We start from the raw sequence: 26,741 nt of genomic DNA on the forward strand, positions 1-26,741 counted from the left end.
AGTATGGGGACAGCTTGGAAAACCCCTGTCCAAAATCCTCTGCACCAGTGGAAGCACTACACCAGGGGTTCTCAAACTTCATGGCACCGTGACCCCCTTCTGACAACAAAAGTTGCTACACAACCCCAGGAGAGGGGACCAAAGCCTGAGCCTGCCTGAGCCCCACTGCCCTGGGTGGAAGGGCCAAAGCCCAAGTCCCACCACCCTGGGTGGGGCAGGGAGGCCAAAGCTGAAGCCCAAGGGCTTCAGCCCCAGGCAGGGGGCTTGTAACCTGAGCCCTACCACCCAGGGCTGAAGCCCTCAGGCTTCGACTTCAGCCCTGGGCTGTGGGGCTTGGGCTTCGGGTTTGGCCCCAGGTGCCAGCAAGTCTAAACCAGCCCTGGTGACGCCATTAAAACAGAGTCACTTTGGGGTCCCAACCCACAGTTTGAGAACCGCTGTACTACACAATGGCTGCTCAGATTTTCTCACTATGCACCAATGCATATACATTGTTAGGCAGCATTGTAGATTTAGATGTGAATGCATGGTTAGCACACAGTTTTGGCAGACAGAGAAAATGCTATGTGGACTAAGTTCAATAATGCTTGATTTGGTTCAGATCTCTGTCACTATGTGGTTAAAAAAAAGCCATGATTGGAAACTAGTGCAGACAGGCTGGGAGACAGGCCTTTCTTGTTTAAATAAAAGCAAAAAAACCCCACAAAACCATCTTCAAATATAGCTACATTGACTCAGATTTCACATCTGCATCATGGTCTGCAATTTTGATATCACTATTGGTCCCGAGTCCATTTATCACCGCCTTCCCCCTCTGCAGAAATGGTTTTCATTTCTCTCACCATGACATTGTCTCCCTCCTCACAGAAGCAGCTGAGGAACAAAGATTCCTCAAAAAAATAAAAATAAAAAAAATAAAAATAGAGCAACAGCTAATGTTTTTCAAAGATTTCTTCATGAGGATTTAGTGCCTCAGAACAATTTAAACACAATAAATCATGGGAGAGAGAGAAAGAACACTCTGATTTTCACTTGTTCCAGATAGTCAGAGACATCTGTAAGTACTGGGTCTACCTGTTACAGGAAGAAATCTGTTTGCTGCTCAGTTTCAGTATAACTCTTCAGGGCAGTGTGGAGTTCCCCCTGTTTTGTTCCGTGTGGGAACTTTTTAGTATAACATGACTAACAAGGTGGAGGCTGTGGGATCCCACCTCTGTTAAAAAAAATAATAAAAAAATACTTCCACCAGTTAAATTAGCTACTGGAACAGAAACCAATATAAGCAAATGTTACACTAGTACTAGCTCAGGGCGTTGTGCTTACATCTGCTCTCATGTGGAGAGTGGAGCCAAGTTTAGTTTAACTGGGTCATGGCAGCTAAGCTAAAATTTTGACCGGTAATTCAGAACAGTCAGTCATATACCAGCCTCCACTGAATAATTATTTCTTCCCTAACAACTTCTGGAAATTCATTTGGGCAGAATCAAAATCTCCATTTATAAAGCCAAGCATTAGTGCTCTAACTTAGCCAGATGTGTTATTAACTCTTCTACAGGCAGAAGCTACAAAATAAAAAGGAACATCTTGCATGTAATGCTACTGAGGTAATTCTGCTACTCGGTGCCAGCATTTCAAGTACATAGAACAATGAGCCATATGCTCCCATGGCTTACGTGCTGAACACCGTAGCAACTTATTACAAATTCGACACGCAAGCTAAAACCTACTATTTGGTATGCTGCCACTTTGTACTGACCTGCAGCACAAAAATGGTCCCACGCAAAAGGGAGGAGGAAGCATTTGGGGGATGGGAAGTAGAGGAGGTGTGGCAGGAATCAGAGTATTACCCTGAAATATGAGGAGAGATTAATAAGACTGGGACTTTTCAGCTTGGAAAGAGACGACTAAGGGCGGGATATGATTGAGGTCTATAAAATCATGACTGGTGTGGAGAAAGTAAATAAGGAAGTGTTATTTACTCCTTCTCATAACACAAGAACTAGGGCTCACCAAATGAAATTAATAAGCAGCAGGTTTAAAACAAACAAAAGGAAATATTTTTTCACACAACGCACAGTCAGTCTGTGGAACTCCTTGCCAGAGAATGTTGTGAAGGTCAAGACTATAACAGGGTTCAAAAAATAATTAGATAAGTTTGTGGAGGATAGGTCTATCAATGGCTCTCAGCCAGGATGGGCAGGGATGGGGTCCCTAGCCTCTGTTTGCCAGAAGCTGGGAATGGACAACAGGGGATGGATCACTTGATGATTACCTATTCTGTTCATTCCCTCTGGGGCACCTGGCATTGGCCACTGTCGGAAGTTAGATCTGGGTTAGATGGACTTTTGGTCTGACCCAGAATGGCCATTCTTATGAAATAGCAAAAGTAAGTTGCAGCAGGGAAAAAGAGGAAAAAATCCATTCCTCGGCACTGGAAATTATAAATGCTTCTGTGGCTAAAAGCACAACAGGCACCATCTGCACATGGAGAGGGATTGTGGACTTTGTATATCAGACTGCCAGAGGCTTGGAAATTTGCCGCATGTATCCATGTGTGGCTCTGGCCTCTTATTACAGATTAAAAAAAAAAATACGATCTGCATCCCCACAATCACATCATCAACTGGTATTTTATCGCTTTAATAGGGGTTTCTAGCCATGCTCTACATCAGTTACTAAAGACTTCTCCTCCCACCCACTCATGACTAGATGGCAGGACATACATTGACACACACAGATCAGTTTTGTGGGAAGTGTCGGAATAGCCCAATGCATCTTTTCTGCACGTGTGCAGAAGGGAACCTCTGCAGTGCCGCTCTCCTCTTCCAGAGCTCTGTCCCTTTCTTGGCCCAGCACCCCGACAATATCCCTCCATGGATGCTCAGTGCAAAAAGGGCTCTGCTGATTTATTATTTTTGGAGAATTGCTGCTCTGCCTCCCAGCTGAAGTTATTCTAGATGTACTGTACAGCACTATTGCCTGCAAACCAGGTGGGTTTCTGTGTAGAAAGCCAATTAGGAGTCATGTTCCATGTTCTGCTAACTCTCTCCCCGAGTCCCCTGAACATGCCTGTTGCTCAGCAACCCCAGTGACCCAACCAACAACCACATCAAGAGCCATGCTACCAAGGTAGGAGAGGGGCTGTTATCCCTGCAGAAGGCACCTGCCTATACAATACTGGGGTACTCTTCCTTGTGAATCACCATGATCCATAGCATTGGAAGGCCTGCCTCTGTCCCTGCTCTACAGCCCAGAAACCTTTCCCCTTGAGGACATACTGTACAGGAAACACAGAGGGGACTTTGTGGATACTTTCCCCTTACCCTCCCCACCCCCCGCTACACCCTCCTGTGGGCCTTGTGGGGATGGAAGAACTGGAGATCTTAGAAATTCCTAGACCTTTTTACTACAGCATGGAGCCTATGACCCAAAATGTGTATGGAATCCATCAGGTAACCAGACACATTTTATATTAAAGGTTCCATAAATAATAATAGATGTTGTAAGCATGTTCCAGACATGAGCACTATGGGTTATAGGTATGAACACAACAGTAGGGGTTATAAATGGTTATAACCAATCTATTACCCCGTGGCACCAACAACAGATTAAAACATTTAACCCTTTATCAAATGGAATCTTAACATAAACCATGACCAGTGAACTCCCTCAGCCCCCAAGTTATTAGAAGGAGAAAAATCCCTGTCCCCATTCACAGGCATAAACAAACAGATTATTCTTGTCCACTCCCGCATCCCTCCTTCCGTATGGGTGCATGCTCTTGGAAGGGTATAGGAGATAAGGAGCAGAATAATTGCAGTTCTTATGCCTAATTGAGCACAAGGACTTTGCCATCCCAAGGGGGCTGAGGCCTATATTTAAGTACAACCCAAAAAAATGCAGAATTGAAATATTTTAAAGACAGCAACACAGCAAAACATTCAGGGTGGTTGTGGCTACTTGCATTAGAGAGAGATTTGGGATGCAAAGGTAGGAGGAGCAATGTTATTTCTAAAAGCCAGAGTGACTTTCATTATATTATAAGAATCCTCCCACCTACACAGTCATTATGTTATTGCAGCCATGGACTGAAAGGAACTAAGGACAAGAGCAAAATGTTCTTCATCGATAGCAACAGAAAGGAGAGAAAGATCTTGCAGCCTTAGTACAGTCCCCATACAGACTTCCACTGCACTGTATGTAAAGTGGCTCCATATCCATGTTTGCCATTTGAAGCAGGTGGAAAGGTCAAATGAGTGACACTTGCTCTGTGCTAGTACCAGATCAGGTTATAAATGCAGTTTGGTGAACATGGCTGTCCATAAAGGGATGGTGGTAGGGATTATTTACCCTGTGCAGCATGCTCCCAGTCAAGTTACATGGCAATTTCCCATGTAAATTAGTGCTGCTTGTTGCACCATCAATTCCCCCTCAGTTCCTTTAACTAACCTCAGATGGGGAGGTAGCTTGTGCTTGGAGGGGACCAATGGCAGCATTGCACCTGAGCCAAACGCACTTCTAGTTTTGTTGTGTGGGTTTGGGAGGGTCAGAGAGGCAGGATCTCCACAGGGCTGAAGGGAGGCTTTCCCATGGATCCTTAGACACCAGAGATAAGATGGGCTGTGCATGGCTAGATGGCAACATCTTATTTGTTCTGTGCAAATGCCAATTTCCCCCTATCTTCCAAGAGCATAATGCATCAGGTTTTCCTCATGTCCTCTTAACACACAAGGTATGTGGTACAGGTGCATCTCTGTCACAGAGTTCTCTGTGGGACAGGATGATAGGGGCCAGAGGAAAAAAATCATACAAGAGGACCTGATACAGAAATATTCTCATGCCTTTCTTCAACATCTGTATGACCAATTTAGCAATTCACATGCATGTGGCCAACTAACTGTCATCTGTAGCCTATCATTTAAATCAGCTTCTGTACCAAATGACTGGAGGATAGCTAATGTGATACCAATTTTTAAAAAGGGCTACAGAGGAGACCCAGACAATTACAGGGCCAGTAAGCTGGACTTCAGTACCAGGCAAACTGGTTGAAACTATAGTAAAAAACAAAATTGTCAGAAACATATATGAACATATTTGTTGGGGAATAGTCAGCATGGTTTTTGTAAAGGGAAATCATGCCTCACTAATCTACTAGAATTCTTTGAGGACAACAAGCATGTGGACAAGGGGGATCCAGTGGATATAGTGTATTTAGATTTTCAGAAAGCCTTTGACAAGGTAGCTCACTAGAGGCCCTTAAGCAAAGTAAGTGGTCATGGGATAAGAGGGAAGGTTCTCTTATGGATTGGCAACTGGTTAAAAGAGAGGAAACAAAGGGTAGGAATAAATGGTCAGTTTTCAGAATGGAGAGCGGTAAATAGTGGTGTCTCCCAGGGGTCTGTACTGGGCCCAGTCCTATTTAACATATTCATAAATGATCTGGAAAAAGGGGTAAACAGTGAGGTGGCAAAATTTGCAGATGATACAAAACTACTCAAGATAATTAAGTCCCAGGCAGACTGCGAAGAGCTACAAAAGGATCTCTCAAAATGGGGTGATTGGGCAACAAAATGGCAGATGAAATTCAATATTGATAAATGCAAAGTAATGCACATTGGAAAACATAATCCCAATATACATATAAAATGATGGGGTCTAAATTAGTTGTTACCGCTCAAGAAAGATCTTGGCGTCATTGTGGATAGTTCTCTGAAAACATCCACTCAATGTGCAGCAGCTATCAAAAAAGCAAACAGAATGCTGGGAATCATTAAGAAAGGGATAGATAATAAGACAGAAAATATCATATTGCTTCTATATAAATCTATGGTACGCCCACATTTTAAATACTGTGTGCAGATGTGGTCATCCCATCTCAAAAAAGATATATTGGACTTGGAAAAGGTTTAGAAAAGGGCAACAAAATTTATTAGGGGTATGGAACGGCTGCCATATAATGAGAGATTAAAAAGAATGGGACTTTTCAGCTTGGAAAAGAGACGACTAAGGGGGGGATATGATTGAGATCTATAAAATCATGACTGGTGTGGAGAAAATAAATAAGGAAGTGTTATTTATTCCTTCTCATAACACAAAAAATAGGGGCCACCAAGTGAAATTGATAGGCAGCAGGTTTAAAACAAACAAAAGGAAGTATTTTTTCCACACAACACACAGTCAACCTGTGGAACTCCTTGCCAGAGGATGTTGTGAAGGCCAAGACTATAACAGGGTTCAAAAAAGAGCTAGATAAAGTCATGGAGGATAGGTCCATCAATGGCTATTAGCCAGGATGGGCAGGGATCGTGTCCCTAGCCTCTGTTTGCCAGAAGCTGGGAATGGGCGACAAGGCATGGATCACTTGGTGATTACCTGTTCTGTTCATTCCCTCTGGGGCACCTGGCATTGGCCACTGTCGGAAGACAGGATACTGGGCTAGATGGACCTTTGATCTGACCCAGTATGGCTATTCTTATGAGGCTCCTTCAGGATGCCTCAAATTGGGCACCCAAAAATCACTAGTCACTTTTGCAAATGTGGACCTATATCTCCACTCAAGAGTTCAGTGTGCAGCTATTACAAGCAAGAATAAAATGGCTGTTGTGCACATTACACAGGGGGTGTATCAGACATTTAAAAGGTGCAGCACACAGAAGATAGGAAGCTTTCCATGGCTCCGTACAATGAAGGTAATAGTGTCTCCCAGATTAGCGTGTTAAAGAGAATATCCACATATGCTTTCCCCCCCTCCAACGTGGAAGGCAAGCTCGGCTCCCAGTATGGCGGCATCTCCTCTTCCTTCAGACCACAGAAGATGTGCTCAGTGGGAGGGGACAGGGACTGGATGGAGAGACACTTCATCCAATCTCCAGCCCCGGAGGGATTCTGAAGTAAGACAGTCCCAGATTAGTCAGGCAGCAGGAAGTGGGAGGGGTCGGATAGGAGGCGGGGGCCAGGCTGTTCGGGGAGGCACAGTTTTGCAACCCCAATGTGGCCCTTGGGCCAAAAAGTTTGCCCATCCTGGTCTAACTGCTGCTTTCTCCTTTTGGCCCGGTTATACACACATTCCTAACATGGCCCCATTAAAAGCCAATTTCTGTTTCAGTTTGCAGCTTCTCAGGGCCAACGTTCAGCATCCAGGACAGGTAGAGTGGGGTTTAACTGAGAACCCTGCAGTTTGGATGATCTCATCTGCAAGGCAGGGCTGCTGGAACTGGGGGTGTGGCAGCACCCCCTGGCTTGAAGTGGGTTCCATGATATACAGGATTTGCAGTTTTGTTCAGTGGCTTTCAACACACCCACTATACAAATTGTTCCAATGACACTACTGCAAGGTACCATTTTGCAGTGTATTTCTGCTTGGTGGAACAGGTCATTCTAAAGACACATTTAGTAGGCATACAAATAGGGTTTTGAATCCAAATGTGCACTTCCCAAATTACAGCTCTCTGAATTCTTCACACTTAAAGAGTTTTCCCTTAGAAAGTTTTAAAAGAACATTTCACGTACGTATTATTAGCAGTGATAGAAAAGCTCCATTTATCAAAGCAAGTGGGTTTTATTCTGTTTTAAATCATATATGGGAGACAATTCAGTCAAACTCCTTTTTAGTTTTGTGTAGTCTGAGGGCTGTCTTTTCTGTGCTGGGCTCCTACTGAAACAAGTGGGGATGATGCAAAACTTGATGATCAAGCAAACAAATTATGAAGAAGCACTGTCTTATCTCCTCATTTGATGGAATTAAGCATAAAGAAGGCTAGCAGTACTTCCATCTTCAGTATCCATCTGCATTCTGATCAGGAAAAAGTATCTGGGAGATTATTGAAACCATCATCCCTATGCAAAATAGTAGGAAGAATGGGAGAACTCAAACTGTATTAGCAAAGTGATGAATACAGAGAAAAAACACAATTCATAAGTGCAATTTAAAGTGAAATAGTAAAAACTGTGAAATATTTAAAATCATTAACAGAAAATGTTTAGCCCTCAAGTTACAAATCAATGCATTTGAGAAGTAAATGCACTCTTCTCTGCGAGACCTGAGAGATCAGGGGTTTGTGTTTCTACAGCAAACATGTCATGTCATTAAACAACTAAAGCAGAACAGTTCACTCCTGTCCCACAATAGTATTCAACCTTTATACAAAGTTATTGGGACCGCCATGTGACAACAGGTGCTGAAAGGCCACCTGGGTGCAGACCACATCCAGCTCAACATCTCCTTTATGTCAAAGATATGGGACACCATCTCCCAGCTTTCTCACTGCCTGATCAAAATGAGCACCTGGAGGAAGAGCAGCTGGCTAAAACAGAACCCAGGCAAGACCAGTAAAAGATTGAAACGCTTAGAAGAACTTACCTCCCTTTAGTACTCTGGTATATATATTAGCTCCCAATTACTTCGAGTAGGATCCACCAAGGTACTTAGATACCTATGTCCCATTTTCAGGCACCGTTGCAATCCGCAACACTGTTGCTTGGCTGACACCTAACCTGTTAGGTGCCTAAATTCACCCAGCACCTACAGTTTTTTCCTTTGGGCATGCACACTGCAGCCTCCCTCTAGATTACCAGGCACCTATCCCCTGCCTGAGCATGCACACTATTGCCTGAGGATACAGGGAGGAGGCAGCCTACCCTCATGGTCTTTAGCTTAGTAGATAAGGTACTCACCCAGCACGTGGGAGACTCCTGGTACAAGTCCTCGTGAGTGTGGAGAAGGGATTTGAACAAGGGATCAGCCATCTCTTGAGGAGGTGGATTTACTAGAGTGAAAAACCCCTTCCATCACTGTAGTAAATGTCTACAATACAGTGGCATAGCTACAGCTGTGAGGCTGTAGCAGTTGTAATGTAGACATACCAAGGCCTGGTCTAGACTAGAAAATTAGGTTGGCATAAATACACTGCTCTGGGGTGTGGATTTTTCACACCACTGAGCAATGTAGTTAAGCAGACTTCATTGTCTAGCATAGATCAGGCCTAGAACTGTTTTAGGCAAAGGGTAGTAAACATATAGAATAATTTACCAAGGAAAGCTACTTAACGAAACAAAAAGATGGAGAGAAACACCAATAAGTGAATTTTAAAAGGTGACTAGTATCAAAATTATCAAGATGAGTGCCCTAAATGGTATGGGTCCCTCTGCACTCCTCTTGAAATTCATAGGAGGAGTAAGTGCTCAGTCCTTTTGGGGGGTGTGGGGTGTGGAAGGAAAACAGAACTTTTAGGGTGCCTCAGTGAAGGCATCTACACTGAAAAATGGTGCTTGAGTTTATTTCTGGAGAAGGAGAGGAAGAGGATTAAGAGTCTTGTGAAAAAGCAGGAAGGTGAGATCAGGGTCGGCTCTGGCTTTCTGGCCGCCCCAAGCAAAACAAAAAACAAAAAAAACCCTGCAGCTCAGCCGGAGACAGGGTGCAGGGGGACTCCCTGCCCTGCAGATGTGCCCCGGCTAGCAGGGGGAGGAGGAGGGAGCGGGGGGAGAGAGAGAAGGGGGAAGGCCAGGGCTTCAGCGGGGTGCTGCCACACGGCCCCTCCCACCGTGCCCCCTGCCGGGAGGGCTCCACACCGCTCCGGTCAGCTGGGAGGGATGGACGCGGGCTTCCCTGCCGGGCTTGCTGCAGGGCGCTCCCGTCCTCCACGCCGCTGCCCCTTACAGGGCGGCCGGAGCGGCACAACAAACAAACAAACAAAAAGCGGCCAGGCCGCCCTAGGATTGGGCGGAATGCCGCCTCCTACAAGCTGCCACCCCAAGCACCAGCTTGCTTGGTTGGTGCCTGGAGCCGGCCCTGGGTGGGATTAAGTGAAAACAAACAAACAAACAAAAAACCAAGCAATGGGACGTTTGGCCTAATAGGTTTTCCTATACCTAAAACATTTTATGTTCTCTCCCACTGATGCACATTTCGGGTGGCCATGTTACGCTGCACTAGGTGAAGTTTACTCTCTCTGCTTTCAAAAATCTTTAAAGTGACGTAGTTAAGAGAACATGACACTTTGCTTGCTGAGGTGATACTGGAGTAGTTGTTTAAGATACCTTTCTCGAGTTATAGCTGTGACAGCATTTACACTACAGTTGCAAAGTCAGTATAATACTGTGTCGACATTATTTATGTTGGCACACCCTAGGTAAATATTTGAATGCAGAGAGGTGCTCAGCTGGCAAAGTGCTATTAGTGATAAATGTAGTTGATTGTAGCTAATTACTGAAATGTTTCAGTTTGAGAATAATTGTAGGGTCTGATGTTAAGGTTTATATATTTATGGTATAAATACTTTTATTTTTCTAGAGGAATGAATAACTTTCCTTCTATGGAGCAGATGCAGCATTGCTCAGCACAGCTGCATTTTTATTGCATTACACAGATGAAACCTTTGCTGCTCATCTGTAAATAAAGCTCATGTTGCAGTGGTTACCATATACAGAGAAAAGCCTCGTTTTTGGCCAAAGGACATTTTCATCAACATTAGAACCCCCTGGAAATAAGTTTATAGTGGTAATCCACGAGCAGCAAATATACATCTTATGCAGACTGAGGCTCCAGAATTGTTACATAATTTTAACTGCTATTTGTTATCCAAAGAGTTAAACAATTGGGGATGGGATGGGCATTACACTATCAAAAAGCCACTGCAGCAACTGTTTATGTAAATCAGCATATACCCCAGAATAAATCTTGCTTTTTGCCTCAGATGGGGCTGAGATCTGCTACTGCCAGAACCAATTAGGAGAGCAGAAAGTCTGTGCTAGTTTGCTATATTGTAATGGTCTCAAATATAGTATTACTTAGGAGATTCGTATCAGATTGCAGAAGCCTCCTTGATTAGGACTCTGGTTCAAATCCAGTCCTGGCCAGCTATGGCTGAAAGTCATTACTGTCTACGTAAAGGCTGTTTGAGGACCTGTGTGTCGTGGGTTGGTAATTTTGCTCTTTATCACAGAAACCATCATCATCATAATTAGAATATAAGATCTTTGAGGCAGAGTCCATATCTGTACAGCACCTGGCACAATAGGGCCCTGGACCATGACTGGAGCCTTTAGGCGCTACCTCATTGCTGTTTATTATTTGTATCCTGGTTGGCCAGGTCGTTTTCCCCTTTGTTTCACTTTGTCACCAATTAATGGGTATAAGGAAGGCAGAAGCACATCTCCCTGGAGCCGCCTCCATTTGTTTTAGCCAGGCCATATTCAGCTCTTTGTGCTCTATTTTTGGCCAAAGGACATTTTCCTCAACAGTAGAACCCCCTGGAAATAAGTTTATAGTGGTAATCCACGAGCAGCACTATGGGTTGGCCATTTGATGGCCTATGACAGTATTTCTCAAACTGGGGCCACCACTTGTGTAGGGAAAGCCCCTGGCGGGCCGGGCCGGTTTGTTTACCTGCCACGTCCACAGGTCTGGCCGATCGCGGCTCCCACTGGCCATGGTTCACTGCTCCAGGCCAATGGGAGCTGCTGGAAGCGGCGATCAGTACGTCCCTCGGCCCGCGCTGCTTCCAGCAGCCCCCATTAGCCTGGAGTGGTGAACCGCAGCCAGTGGGAGCTGCAGTCGGCTGGACCTGTGGACGTGGCAGGTAAACAAACCGGCCCGGCCGCCAGGGGCTTTCCCTACCCAAGCGGTAGCCCCAGTTTGAGAAACACCGGCCTATGAGAAATGAGTTTGAGGTCTCAATCCATTTAATAGATGGCACTTGTCTATTTTGCCCAAGAAAAAGGAGTACTCATGCCACTTGCCCCAGACAGTATTACATGCATTTCCCTTAAGTCCTAAACATAGCATGCATTTTTACTCCATACTGTAGCAGGGCTCCAAAATAGGCCAGGTTTCCCCCTCCCCCCCCCAGTTACATGTCAGCCAAGAGTCAAATTTACTGGCAACTAAGCTGCCACTAAAAGGAAGTGGAAGGAATTATCTACATATAGTAAAACTGAGTGGAACCAGTTAGACCAATGTTTGTTCCTCCACTCTCCAGGAGTAGTAACTGGCGTTCTTACGGCCTAAAAATTGTGATGGATTAATTGGGCTGTGGAGGTTCCCATGATGCTGATGAAGGTTAGGCACCGTGATCTTCTTCTCACTTACACTAGAGTAACTTCTTCAATTTCAGGGGAGTCACTCTTGTTATCAGAATCATACAATGGCTTTTTAGGAATTCGCCTCTGCCTGTTCATTTTCTACTGCTGTTATAATATAGGATTGGGAATCTCTTGGCATAAGCTCATGTTTCTTTCTGAATAAAAGTTTGATGATTTGTCTCTAAATAGTAGCAATATCTGGATTATAGGCAAACTCATGACTCCATTGAAGCCCATGGCAAGACTTCCATGGACTTCAGTAGGGCCAGATTTCACCATATGTGCTGAAGACACTTCCCCTCAATAACTCCAACCTCATTGCAAGTGGTTTCTCTTCACAGTAGCAATAAACACCTCCCTTCCCTGCCTATTCTGCAGCTTCTACTGGGCACTGTGGGGGCTTATACATTAATGACACTGACGGGGCTTCACAACGAGACTTCAACACTGCAATGTGGAGCATCACACTGTCTAACTTTTAGGTGCCTAGAAAATCCAGAAACCATTAAGCCAAGTTAGGTGCCTAGATTCCTATGCAACGAATGGGGGCAGACAGGCGCTTTAGAATGTGATACACAAAACACCATATGGTAGGCGGGGAGCCACCTAAACTAGACAATGGGAGATGCCAACAATATGGGTGTGTCCTAAATCCCTCCCCTTTCTCACACACAGGCATGTAAATCCAGGCTGTAGGGAGGAACCTACATCAGATTAGCTATACTTTGTCTCTCCCTACACAAAATGATAGAGGAGTGGCTGCTGCCTGTGGTGCCTACCTTATAACATTTAGCCTAGTGGTTAGAACCCTCACCTGGGATGTGGGAGAGCCAGGTTCAATTGCCCCCTCCCTGCCACCGGAGGATAAATGATTTGAACAGGGTCTCTGCACCTCTCAGAAGAGTTCTCTACCCTCTGAGCCATGGGATATTCCCATGTGGGGCTCCCTCAGTCTCTCCTGTTGAAGCTGTTTCACTCTGGATAAACAACAAAAGAGTGATTGGATCAGGGGGACTGGACTCAGGGTCTGCCACCTTTCAGGTGAGAGCCCTAACCAGAGGGCTACAGAGTCATTCCCTCGCTCTCTCTAGCCCAATGTCAATGAGCACCTACTGGATCAGGCCCCACAGATGACTTAGGAGGCTGAATGTCTGTTTCCTCCCACTCCGTGGATCGCTCCCTGGCTTAGGCAGGAATTAAGTGCCCAGAGGCCTAGAAGGAAGCAGCTGTGCGCATGCCCAGAGGCAGAAACATAGGCTCCAAAGGGAATTTTTATCCTGAAAAATTTAGGCACTGAGTGAGTTTAGATGCCTGCAGGGTCTGGTGGGAGTTTTGTGGATTGCGGTAGAACCAAAAGAGTACTTTCATGGAGACCACCCTGTGACTTTCTGGAAAAGGGTCTTTACGGCATTCTGACCAGTATTCTTCCATGTGCAACACATCAGTTTCTAGCTGCTGATGTATAGTTTATTTCCTGTTTGCAATACGTACTGCATGAAGCCGCCAGCCCACAGAACAACTAAACTCTTAAGTTCTGAGTGCTCATGGCTTATAATTAACTGTGGTACAGAAGTTAGGTTCTGAGGCCAGCGTGTTATATCACGAAAGCCATTCTTCCTCCTTCACCCATATTATATAAATACAATAAATGCAATTAATAAATAGGATGGGCGAAGGAGGAAGAATGGCTCTCGTGATATAACACGCTGGCCCCAGACATTATCATCACAACAACTCAACCGTCATACTCTGCCTCCTGCTACCTGACAGAGACTAGTTGTAGGCCAGGGTATGATATTTTATTTTAACAAAGGATTCTACATTGGGTCTCCTTTATTATTGTACCTTGGAGTCCCTCCACTTCTTTCAGAAGTTTACCAATTCCTTCCAATCACTTATAAATGATCTATTCTTATGACAGCCGGAACAGCTCAGGAGAAGCATTTCCTCCTTGTGGAGTGAGTATGTTATATAGGGTATAAGGGCACCTTCTTTAGAATCTTTGTACTGAGTAAATATGTGGGTTTAAAGGTGGTCTAAATGAATACAATTCAACAGTTCTCTACCAAGTAAATGTTTAAAATTAGACACAAAATAACAAATTCAAACAATCTTCTGCAACTATAGCATTTACCATATCCTGTGCCGAGACCAGTGCGATGGCCACTGTTGGAAGCTGAGTAACTCCTGAAGCTTCTCAGAAAAGGCAATACAGATAAATAAGAGACATAATACACCTAGCTACTCCCACGATTTTAATGGGACAGGATTAGACTCACAGTTTAGGGGCCATGTTGTGCATTGTGTGTGTGTAGGAATAGGGAGGGGGGCTTAAAGGCAGGAGAAAGCGAGGGACTTCTTGCTTAACCCCTGTGGAGTTTAGTATAAGCCCTTAATTTGCATACATATTTTAAAAAAGGTGATTAATGACCATGTATTTTTAAAAGCCGGACAACTTTTTCTCAAACACAGGAAGTAAATTCAATAATATCCTTTTTTCCACTTAAAACTACAATGAAAACCATCTTAGGTGCCTACTCATAGAATCATAGACATACTCAAGGGATTTACAAATAAATTGCTTAACGGGTATTCTCTTCTAATAAAGGTACAATAATTGCTCTGCTTGGACTGAATTCCTCTCTGGTTTAACTCCATCATCAGATGTAATTATTCTCTATCATACTGGGGATATGATGTATTTTGGGTGACTTATCAGGACAGAAAGTTGTCTAATAAGGGTAGTTATTAATACAATGTTCCACTGTCTGTTCATAGCTGGAGGTTCTTATCTAAGATCTAGATCTTAAGAGTCCATACTTCATTTGCTAGGGGGCAGGGATTTTAAGTTCAATATTGTTAAAAGTTTTCAGCTACAAGTAAGAGATTCATGTTTTTGTACAACTCTGTAGCATGAGTATTTCACTACACTGAAAGGATTGCTAGTTTTAAGCTCCAACAAATACTTAAAAGCTTGCAACGACAATTGGTTTTCTAGGATTTGAAGAGAACGTTTTCCAAAAAAACAAAATAATATATTAAACTACTTTTTTCAAAGCAGCCTAGTTGACATTTTTGTTTTTTTGGTGAAAACACTTTAGTGCCTTTTTGATTTTTAACAGAATATTTTTTCTTGATAAAGTTATTGAAAATCCAGATTTTAGTAAACAAAAACATTCAATAACCATTTTGATAAAAAGAGATAAAGCATGAGATTTCTCAAGAAAAAATGCAGATCCATTCCAAACACTCCCATAATAAAAACAACTTTGCGATTATTCCCAAAGGTAGCTTTTCAATTTTTGGAATAAGTCTACCTAGAAATCTTTAATTCCAGGTTTGCTGCCATTTGCCAGCTGGCCTCATGCTCACTGTAGATTTAATATACTGTCCTCAACCTACTTGTAGATTGGTCTTTGATGGAATGAGAGCTGCACTATGTACTGAGCACAATACATGGGCCTGCAATTGAATGCCTAGATTGCGTACAGTTACCTTGACTGCATGCACAAAATCAGTTGATTGTGCATGCAAGAGAAGGTAATTAGCCATATGCATGCATAATCATGGAAGTTAGATGTGTAATTCCATTTGTTTAAAAAAATGGAAAAAACAACAACCAAAAAAGCGTTCCTGTTAAGCCAATAGTGAGAGAAAACTTAATTTGCTGAGAATACCAGTGTGGCAGGATAGTGTGTTTTTCCACCCATACAAATTCTCTCATCATGGAAAAGTTAGTCATCAGTAAAAAGGGAGAACAAGAGAGGACCTAAGGGGCTCAAGAGTTTACCAGTGGGATTAGGAACCTTTCATCTCTAGATAGCTGGTTCAAATCTAGCCCAGGTCAGTAGAAACCAAAAGTGATTAACAATTGATATATGGTGGACCTCATCCAGTTATCAGTACATACTTGTTCATTATTTCAACTGCACCAGTACAACTGGTTCTAAGTAGCTCAGAGGCCAAGGACATAATGGGTATAGAGTCTGAAGTCTCACCCCCTCTATCAGAGCTATACTACAATGCCAAAGAGCCTTCTATTACCACTGCCTGATCTCTACCTGCTCTAAGAATAAAATAAGGAGTTTAATTGTCCAATGTGCTGAATTGACATCGTTAGCAATTACTGCCCCTGGAATTCAAGAGAAGAGAACAGTTCAACAGAAGACGCAGCTATCCAGTAAATCATTCTTTCCTAACCCTACTAAGATTGTGTGAGATGGTACCCATTTTTTAAATCTGAGACCAGTTAAGATGGCACTTCCACAGCTGCAATGACTGTTTAAATTCTTTCTAGCAGTACAGAGGAGATGAGATTATGGTGGTTGGAGATAACAGGTCTGTTTAAATAATGAAGGCAATTCATTTGCTTGTGGTAAAACAACTCAAGGACTGAGAATGTACAATTTCAGATCAAAGTACTACACTGTACTTTGTGTTTATAATCCTAGGTCCAATAGTATTTGTTGGTAAACAATAAAAATGTAATCATTACAAGCCAATTGTAAATCAGTGGCAGGGTTTAAGTTTTGTGATATGACAAGGAATGTTCAAACTAGGAACCTAGAGTAACTGGTGTAATTAAATAAGACAGCAAGAGGGACATGGAATTTTTTAAAAGTCTTCTTACAGACACAAGCAAGAGAATAGCAACCTGTTGACTGCTCTAATGTTTCACATAGCAGGAGAGCACAGAAATAAGTGAACTAGTATATTTGCCCATCTGTTTTCTAAAGAACTATTAAGACACTGAATTTGCAATAATCAGCACATCTCCCACCATATGTCAAACAAAATGGATTAAAACCCATAATTAAGGAATATACATCTCAATCTCCCTCCCCCCACCACACACACACACACCCAACATTAAAAGAATGTCAAGGTTGCAAAGTCAAGCACTCAGAGGTTATGAAATGCCAGAATTAATTTGTCTGTGCACCTTAATTTGGTCCTTTTGTGAATATGCATTATGATACAGTCTTTAATCACATTGTTCCCCCCCACAGGACCCTTGCCTCATTCCATGCACCGGATGGACAGCACTCGCTTAATGAGCAGCTACTCAATATTTTGTTTTCCCCTCGTTGTTCAACATGTGGCCCTGTTCCTTGTTTATTGCACGCTATTTAAATCCAGTTATTAATTTCCAGATGAGTTTTTCTATGGTGCTCATCACTAACTGATAGCAGTAGTAAGTTGTCATCGTCTCTCGACCAGCACTAGACACAGGGTTTCATAGATATATGCTGACAGCAGAGGATTGTTGAGACTCAGGGATCTTGGATTCCATTCCAGGCTGTAGACGGGAGTTTGCTCTACTGGGCACAGACTCTTCTGCCCATTTCCTCTCAAACGTGGCCCCTTTCTACCCTGTCCCAGTCCGGTCTCTTTCCCACCCCTGACACCTCATCCCACTCCCATTCTCCTCACTTAGACGATTGCAATCTTCACTCCTCAGGCTTCTTATCCCAGCCCCAGCCTCTTTGTCCTGCAAGTCCTAATGTCAATCCTCTGGACTCCCCATCCCAGTCTTCTTGCCCAGCCAGTCCTGTTCCTCTCCCCTCCCCCCCCCCGCCCGCTCCCCGATTGCATAGCTCATCATCCAAGACATCTCTCCCCCATCCTGGCTTCCAGTCACCTCAGCCTACGTTTCATCCCCACAAGGATGTGGGGGAGGGAGGGCAGGGTGCACACTCTGACCCCGCAGAAGTTAATACAGGCCTGGGTCTGTATTACCTTTTCTAGGTTGTTCACTTCCTGCCCTCCTGGGGTTCTTAAAAACCATCTAAATCCACTCAAAGATTCAGAGAGTTCTCTTTTTGATACACTGCCATAAGAGATTACGCTTTTAGACAGGAAGACACTGTTCACTTTAACACTGCAACAATTTAAGAACCCCTGCAGGCTGTTCCTGTTCCTTAGTGGTCATTCCAGATCACATGCAGCGCATGAATGAGATGTGATAACATTCCTAGTTTCTTTGTGATCCTCAGATGTGGATCCAAGTACAGACTCGATGATGGCGCTCTCCCTCTGCAACCGCACATTTGTTCAAAGAGCTCTCTTGCAAGACGAGAGTGGAAAAAGTGGGTCATGCACTTTGCCACAGTGAGCTGGCATCTGTAAATGCCTCTTAAAAGGATCAGTGAGGGGTGGAGGACTTGTGGGCCCATCTAATGTTGTCAAGCATCCTGTGACAGGGTGCAGGGGTGCTCTCAGCTCAGCCCCTTGTGTACAGGGTCCTAACTCTAGCTGCTCCTTTCCTCTGTACAGAGGATGGGATGTGACACAGGGCGCTGAACAGACACAAGGAGGATGGCTGGAAGAAGGCAGGCCCATTCTCCAGGCTGCAGTTCTTTATTAGTTACTTCTGTTATCTTGTTTTGATTTGCATGTAAAACAGATGCTGTCCTGCTGTACAGACCTGTTGTGGTTTGGCCTTTGCTCAGACATCCCACTTGCATGGCCCTTTAATAGGAGTTTTTTACTTTGAAGATTCAGATGACATCATCACCTCAGCTGTTGGCTGTTACTATTGGCTTGCAGAACTGGCATGAACGGTCAGGGCACAGGAATACTTCATCATCACGTGCAGTGTGTTGTTTTTAAATTGATCATTTTGTTTACATTGCCAGTTGCTGTTGGCTGAGGTAGGGGTGTATGTGAAACACACCAATCCCACATTGCAATGATTAGAGCTAGTGTCATTTCTTTTTACTTGCTTCCATTTCCATACTAGCCTGGGTGGAAAACTGCCTGGATTGCAAAACCTCAGAGCAGCAGGTCAAGGACAGGTTCTTCTCTCCTCCAGCATCCCGGAAGCATCCTTTTATGGAGCTCAGTTATTCTTAATGCTGGTCCCCAGAGATTATACTTGACATTTTATGGGTTTATTTGGCTGATTTAAGAGGATCTTAAACACAATAAAATAAGTTACTGATCAACAGAAGGGGAAGGCTCAATGATCTGACCATCTTCCTTGGATTATGCAGGTTTCCTGGAACCAAAGGTTCCAATCCTAGTCAGAGGCCACTCTAGCTATAGGCAAACGAGGTAATTGCCTAGGTCGGCAGATTTCTGGGCAACTGCCTCTGGTGACAGATTTGGCCCAGCGGCCCTTCCCTGATAAAGAGGTGGCTGGGCCAAACTTGAGAGGCACCGCAGCCCAGTCCATCAGGTTGCAACATAGGGTGACCAGATGTCCTGATTTTATAGGGACAGTCCCAATTTTTGGAGCTTTTTCTTACATAGGCATCTATTGCCCCCCCACCACCATCCCGATTTTTCACACTTGCTATCTGGTCACCCTATTGCAACACCACTCACTCACATTTGGCTCAGCTGCCCCTGCCAAATCTGCTGCCCTAGGCCTAGGAGGAAGGCTGCAGCCCACTAAAGTTTTGTCTAGAGTAACAGATTATTTTGAGTGGCCTCTGGTTCTAGCAGGGTGGATTCAGCCCTTTGTCATTCTGAGGTGGATAGATTGGGTGCCACAAAGTTCACCGTGTGAAGGTCCTTCGGAAGAAATCTCTACTCACACTACTACCTTATTACATAGGTAGGTCCATTCATTTCATTAGGACTACTCAACACGAGTCATAGAAGTCCAAAATGAGGTCCTGTATACCCTGCAGGGATATTAACGATCCCATGACACAGTGCCCTTAGCCAGAATTCCTCCCTCCCCTTTCCCACGTACACTGTTGTGTGAGCTGTGCACCAGTTGGCTACATTTTAGTTATACTGCTTGCATAGAGTATGTGAAGTGCTTTGGGAGCCTTAAAAAAAAATCACACCAACAAAACGCAAACTACTGTTACTAATGGCTAGCAGAACTGGCATGAACTGTCATGGCCCAGGAATACTTCATCATCATGTGCAATGTGTTGTTTTTAAATTGATCATTTTGTTTACATTGCCAGTGGTGGCAAAAAGCTAATTTTTTTCTTTCCGAGGGATCTAATCTATCTTTTGAGTGTTCCCGAACTTCAGAAAGTATTTTCATCCCACATGTTAATTACAGTATAACAATCCTCTTAGCACTGGAACATTTTGTTAGAGCTTTAAATTGGGTTATGTAAATTATTTGTAATTCTGGCAATGGGTTTCTCTTCTGCCCAGAAGGACAGTTGTTGCAAGATGGTAACAATCAGTGCAGATAATCAACTGAAGGGATTGTTTGAAATGCGATTTTACCTCAGGGATACACTACAAGTTTAACAAGATATTAAGGCATTTTGAAAAACACCATTGTTTTCAACTGCTCTGGGATACCAAAACTTTCATAAGAAAAAAACCAAACCCTTGAGACAAACAGTGAATTTAAAAGATGGGAGCCCTTTCCTGTGACCCAATCCAACTCCCATGGACTTCAGCAAGACCTTGACTCAGGGGAACCATCCTTTGCTATCTCAAGGTTAGACCCTGAGAGCTATTGAGCCTCTGTAACTTCCATTGCCTGCTGTGGGAGCAGCAGGTTCTCAACATTTCATTCTGTATACCCAGTTATGTTTGTCTCAGGAAAAGCACTAAAGGGAAAGAGATACACAAGACAGTGTCATGAAAACACTAGTGCTGCCTTTAATACTATAATAAAGAGCTCAGTAACTCTCCAACTACAAACACCCCTTTAGACACAAGAAAAGCAACATTTTCATGTCTTATCAGAAACTCCCTTTTAAGAAGCCAAAATTGATTCTTTTTAAAAGTCATAATTCCATGCCAATTTCAGAGGGGAAATCTGCTTAAACAAACCAAACCAAAACCCTGTAGTACAATACGATCCTTAGAATTTAAAAGGCAGGTGTGCAAACAAGACTGCCTCCAAAATATTACTGCTGATATTAAGTTCTGTGTCACAACTGCATTGAAGCCCAACCCACAGTCACTTGTTCTGTAGTATGCAATACATAAGATACATTTTAAAGAGGCATGCAAAATAAGTTACGTTTCAAAAAATCTTGCAGTTACAGGTTCACACAGCATAGAACTCTGAGCCTTCTCTATGTTTCATATTTTTTAAGTCTTGATGTGACTTTTAAAACTTTCTAGTAAGAACAAAGATTTTACATTTGTAATTCTCTCCATATTTGGGCAATTCATCATTTTGAAATAATATCGGTGCTGCTTGAATTTTTCATCCCTACCTTTTTTCACAATGGAAAGTCTAACTAGTCATCCTCGTATTTTTGTCCATGCATCATTACAGAAAATACACTAAATACAATCTATCTAAAGAGATTACACAGTGCATTCATTCATCTTGGTGCTATGTGAAAACATACACCAATCCAAATCAAACCCAAAACAAAATAACCCCATACATAGCTTATATAAAAGCATTAAAGTATTCTATATAACCAAGACCCCAGTCAGAATATTCCTGTTTAATTTTTAAGTTAAAAATAAACACACACACACACACACTTTGTTTCTGTGTTTTAATGTTAGACTAGTAGGGTAGTTAGAGCTCAAATTCTAGTTCTTCATACTATCCCCTTTAAACTAATGAACACTTCATTGGAGAGAGCACACACACACAAACATTTAACTTACCATTTTTTAAGCTGTCTTGTCTCTTCAGCATCATTGTATCTGGTGTCTTGTTTTAAGCAGAGGGAATAAATATAAATGACACTGAAGACAATATCCCTAAGGATCTACCAACCAACAGAATAAAAAAAAACCTCATCAACAGCAAGTGAAAAGGTCGACCAGAAGATTTCTAGTCAGAAATAGAAGTGATCTGATGAGAAGGTTACGTTGCTGAGATATGAGTACTGTGTACAGCTGTTACTCTAGTAATAATTCATCATATAAATATGTAAATGAGAGGAGGAGGAGGGTGTGAGATTGCTGCTTAAATCACACACAGTCACTCCCTGCTCTTAGGCAGAAAAATAGACCATCCCTACAGAAAGTGTTTCAGAAAATACAGAGTAAAAGTTCTTGAAATTTATAAAGAATGAAGTCATTTAAATATTTCTTCAACACAGAGTGGGCAAATTCATCCCTGGTGTAACTCCATAGATCTAAATGGAATTACACCAGGGATGAAAAGGATCTAGGTTTCTTTCAGTGTTAAAAAGTGAGGATAAAGAGAGACCAGACATAGCTGATCAATTTTACCAGGATACTAGTGTTGATACATGTATGCATTGACTTTGCACTTCCAAGTACATTCCCACAAGATTTGTACAAAAACGTGGTTTAGTGAACTCTGGCTGCCCCTGTTAAATCCTGGCACTGCTACTATAACTTGCCAGGAATACTAAATAAATGTCTAATGAGACATCAGTTCTTGCAATAGATGTATACTTGCTTCCATACCTGCTTCATCATCCTTAGCTTGCTGAAGGTCAGAGTGGTTTGGTGGAGCTTCAGAAGGTCCACAAAATTAGGAGAGACAGAAAGGAGAGAGTCTGTAGGGGAAAGTGTTGATAGAGTAGTGCAGAGGGCCAACAGAGGGTTGCTCCATAGATTAGTACAGCAACACCCAAGGATAGAAGGATCAGCATGAGACTAATACTGAAGTACAACTGACAAATTTGGGTGGCATCCCAGATGAAGCAAGGAAACCTGGCTATGTTTGGTTGCTTTCATGATTGCATAATTGCGTCCAGTGATCCTGTATAAATACAACCTATCACATGTTTGTTTTTGACATAACTCCTCTATTTGTTAGGGGAGAGACTGTTACCAAGACAGCCCTGGCTGACCCACTTGTGCTTGGTTTTACAAACAGTTGTTTATTGCCTTTTATATTTAAACGTGAAAAGTAAGACACAGACCTCAGAAGTAGCCACAAAATGCAGAATAGTTATGATAGGAAACAATTCCATTAAAAATATTCAACATACAGCCTGAAAAGCCAATAGTGTATACTAAGTACAAATCCTAAAAGCTAGTTAATATGCTAACGTTGTGACATCAGCTCCCACTGCATGAAGACAAATTCCATATCAAGGGTATTCTCTCTCAAACACATAGACAACTACCCCCTCCATCTTGTTCATGAGAATTCCCAATTGATTTTATTTTTGGTGCCTCACATAGTGTGCATAAATTATAGCTGCTGTATCAGTTTGCATTATCAAAGGGCATCTCTCTTCAGAACCTCTCCTTTTCCACTGTTATACTGTCCCCCATACAAGTGCCATTTCAATGGATCTTCATAATAAACAGCTGAAACAAGCAATTAAAATGTGTGTGGTCGAATGCCAGGACTGAGTGCTGGGCACTGTGAAAGCCAGGAGAGGCAGAGAATATTGAACCCAATCTCCCATGAGATGGGATGAAGGAAGTCTCCATGAGGATCCCTCACCACCAGTACCACATTACTCATTGTAAGGAGGGTGGGGTTTGTCCCCCCCATAACAGAAAAGGTCACAGGGCCCACCCTCAAACCTAGGAGACCAGTCCACACTATACATCTTCCTAGCCATGGCTGCAGAGGGTGTATGCAATACAGAAGTGATAGATACAAGCCCAGAGTGTATCATCTTTTCTGTCAGACAAGCCCCACCCCAGCCCAAACTCATACTACCAGGTTGGTGTGGGAGTTCCGGGGCTCTGTCAGGGTAGTGGTGAATGGAGTCGGGGCAATCAGGGGACAGGGAGCGGGGCGAGTTGGGTAGGGGATGGGGTCCTGGGGGGCAGTTAGGGTGGGGGAATCTCAGGAGCGGGTGGTCAGGGAACAAGGAGCAGGGGGGCTTGATGGGTTGCGGGTTCTGAGGGGGGCCGTCTGGGGCAGGACGTGGGTGGGGAAGAAACAGGCTGTTTTGGGAGGCACGTGGGGCTTGTACTCACCGGGCGGTTCCCTACCAGGTCTTCAGCGTCACTTCGGCGGCGGGTCCTTCATTCGCTCCGGGTCTTCGGCAGCACTGAAGGACCCACCTCCAACATGCTGCCGAAGAACTGATAGGGAACCGGTTCTTAAGACTTTGGCAGCTCATCACTGAAAAGTGGTGTGTAAGGGTTAAATAGCCTCTGCAGTCATTGAATGGGTAGTTAAAAGGTGAATGCGTGACAAGAGATAAAGAACATTTGCAGGTACAGATTGAGTCAGGTGACGGTTATTATAACCCCAGTAAAGTGCCAACCTTGCAAAAGCTTTTATATCATCGTTTGCAAGGGCAAGCATTGTTTCAAACTGGGCTAAGTGGCACGATGGATTAGTGTACTAGCTTGGATCATTTCTGGAGGCCTGGGCTCAGATTTTGTTTAGGCTACAAATCAAAAGAAGTTGCTAATTTAGTCCAAATCTGATGTCTCTGCTCAGGAGAGGTCTAGGACTAGATCATATCTCCTTTAAGGGCAAAGTCGTTTGGATATTGCTTTATAATTCCTTCCTGCATGATGCCTTGCTCTTGCCAATGCGGTTAGTCTCTCTGCAGTGAAAAGCAAATTCATTCACAAAAGTGATGTAGCACAGTGGGTCTCAAACTTTTTTACTGGTGACCCCTTTCGCATAGCAAGCCTCTGAGTGTGACCCTCCCCCTTATAAATTAACAACACTTTTTTATATATTTAACACCATTATAAATGCTGGAAGCAAAGTGGGGTTTGGGGTGGAGGCAGACAGCTCACGACCCCCCATGTAATAAGCTCATGACCTCCTGCAGGGTCCCAATCCCCAGTTTGAGAACGCCTGTAGCAGCACAGGGATTTGAGAGAGGGGACAGAATTAAGGGGAACGTTCTCTAGTGGTGAGACCCAGGAATTGAACACAGGTATTCTGGTTCTATTCCTGGCTCCACTGACTTCCTGTGTGGCCACTTAACCTGTCTGTACCTTGAGTACCTCCTCTGTAAAACCAGGCTAGTGCCCACTTGAGTGAAGTGCTGAGGCTCTTAATGGTGATGCTTGCCAATATAGTACCACAGTATGTATTTAATTCCAGCATTCTCCCGTTTGCCGGTGCATGTAGTGGCTGAATGGCTACACTGCACAGCATCAGTCCAGAAGAAGGAAGTGTGGAGGAGACAATGCCATGCATTCATTTTCAACACCCCACAGCAATGCTTTTTTGGAATGATTACTGGGCAATTTAGTAGCCCGGCATTAACTCCCAGAGCACAATAGCTCGCTGGAATGAACAGCGCTGCAGTTGCTGCAACATCCACCCTAACCCTGCAGAGGGATTAAGATTACATTTGAACTCTTTGTAAAGAGTCCCACTTACAGCTGGCCCACAAAAACCCTCGACAAGTTTGAATCCTAAATTAACCAGTGGCACTAGGATTTAAACTCATGACAGTCAGATGCAGATTGCTGGGCACCTTGCCCAGCTCCAGATGGAGCCAGATGAGATCTGTACATACTGACTTTTCCCACACAAGCAGCGCCTGTTTGCTTGGCCATTTTAGATGAAATAGATGAAAACAAGCAGTCACTTCAGCTGAAGGTCATGCAAGTAGAGTTACTCCACTTTGGGCACAGTTAACCTTTGAACATTATGGGCGACGGGCTGTTTGGCTAGTTAACGAATGCTCTGCTCAGAAGCACAGGGCCTTTTTGCTTACGTCTCAGTGTGCCCAGCTTAGGTTTTGAGTTACACAACACTGCAAGCCTTACTACTGCTTATAAGTCAGAAAAGGCTAGTAGTTATTTATAGCACCAACTATATAAAGCGATAAAGCCTATGAGTCGTCTAACATATCATTTATCTAGAGGTATAAAAAGGGACAGTCATTAAAACAGAACAGGCAGCTTTATCTCATATTTCTATTCAAAACCTAATTTAACATCCTCGGAGTCATTGAACTGTTCAGATGATTAAAAGGCTACTCAAGATATTGGGAAGACGGCGGACACAGCAGGAAGGAGAAGGAATGCAACAACAACCACTAACAACATTTTTTAAAAACAGGAAAGGCCAGATTTTGGGAACTCCCAAATGGTTCTTTACCATAATGAGGACCCGAGCATTCAATCTATTTGTGCTTAGTATTTCTCAGGATTCATTCCATGACAACATAGGGCCAGAGCCTTCTCTGCTTGATTTCAGTGGCAGGCTTCAATTGACTTTTAAGCAGTTGGTCCTGCCCCCAGTTTTTTTGGGCAGGATTCTCCCTCTCTCTCACACTCCTCTTCCCCCCACCAGTTATAAAAATTCTGTGCTTTGAAGAGCCTGTAATATTGTTCTTAGTTTAAAGCGCACTCTTGTCCTCTTTATTCAGACAAAAATCCCACTGGCTTCCAAGAATTTTCCCTGAGCAAGGATTTCAAGATTATCCCCTTAAATTAGTGAATTGTTTGTATTAAATACAATATCAACAGCATGTGCAAGACAGAGTGCCCTATGGCAGTTAATTATCTGCTAAAACATTAGCCTTTTTGTCCATATTTTGTCCAGATTCCATATTTTGCTGCTTGTGATCCATGAGTGACCTTTTTATGGACTTGTTCATTTTCATTGCACACTCTTGAAGTTTGGTATTAAGTTACTGTGACAGAGAGACCCTTTGGCAAAGGGTCCCCTGTTCCTTGCAAACAACTTGTCTCAGATTTGACAAACTCGCTACACCAAACACATATCTTGCAGGGTATTTATCCATAAGAGGTAACACGGGAGGTATCTTCACAGCTCATAACTTATCAAGACTCATAACCATTACAAAATGTATGCATGGGTAATATTTAAGGAATAATGTAACTAT

At 43.3% G+C, this 26,741-nt stretch overlaps 1 protein-coding gene across 1 annotated transcript in view; it reads right to left on the bottom strand.

Moving 5' to 3' along the window:
- The window catches only part of MAPK6 (mitogen-activated protein kinase 6), a 56,280-nt gene extending 34,561 nt beyond the window's left edge, over positions 1-21,719 (bottom strand). Inside the window, exon 1 of the mRNA XM_034783261.1 lies at positions 21,637-21,719. The gene's annotated coding sequence lies outside the window, so the exon portion shown is untranslated. The remainder of the gene's footprint in view (positions 1-21,636) is intronic.
- Between the last annotated feature and the right edge of the window lie 5,022 nt (positions 21,720-26,741).

Source organism: Trachemys scripta, chromosome 10 (genome assembly GCF_013100865.1).
Source record: "Trachemys scripta elegans isolate TJP31775 chromosome 10, CAS_Tse_1.0, whole genome shotgun sequence".
Taxonomy (NCBI): domain Eukaryota; kingdom Metazoa; phylum Chordata; order Testudines; family Emydidae; genus Trachemys; species Trachemys scripta.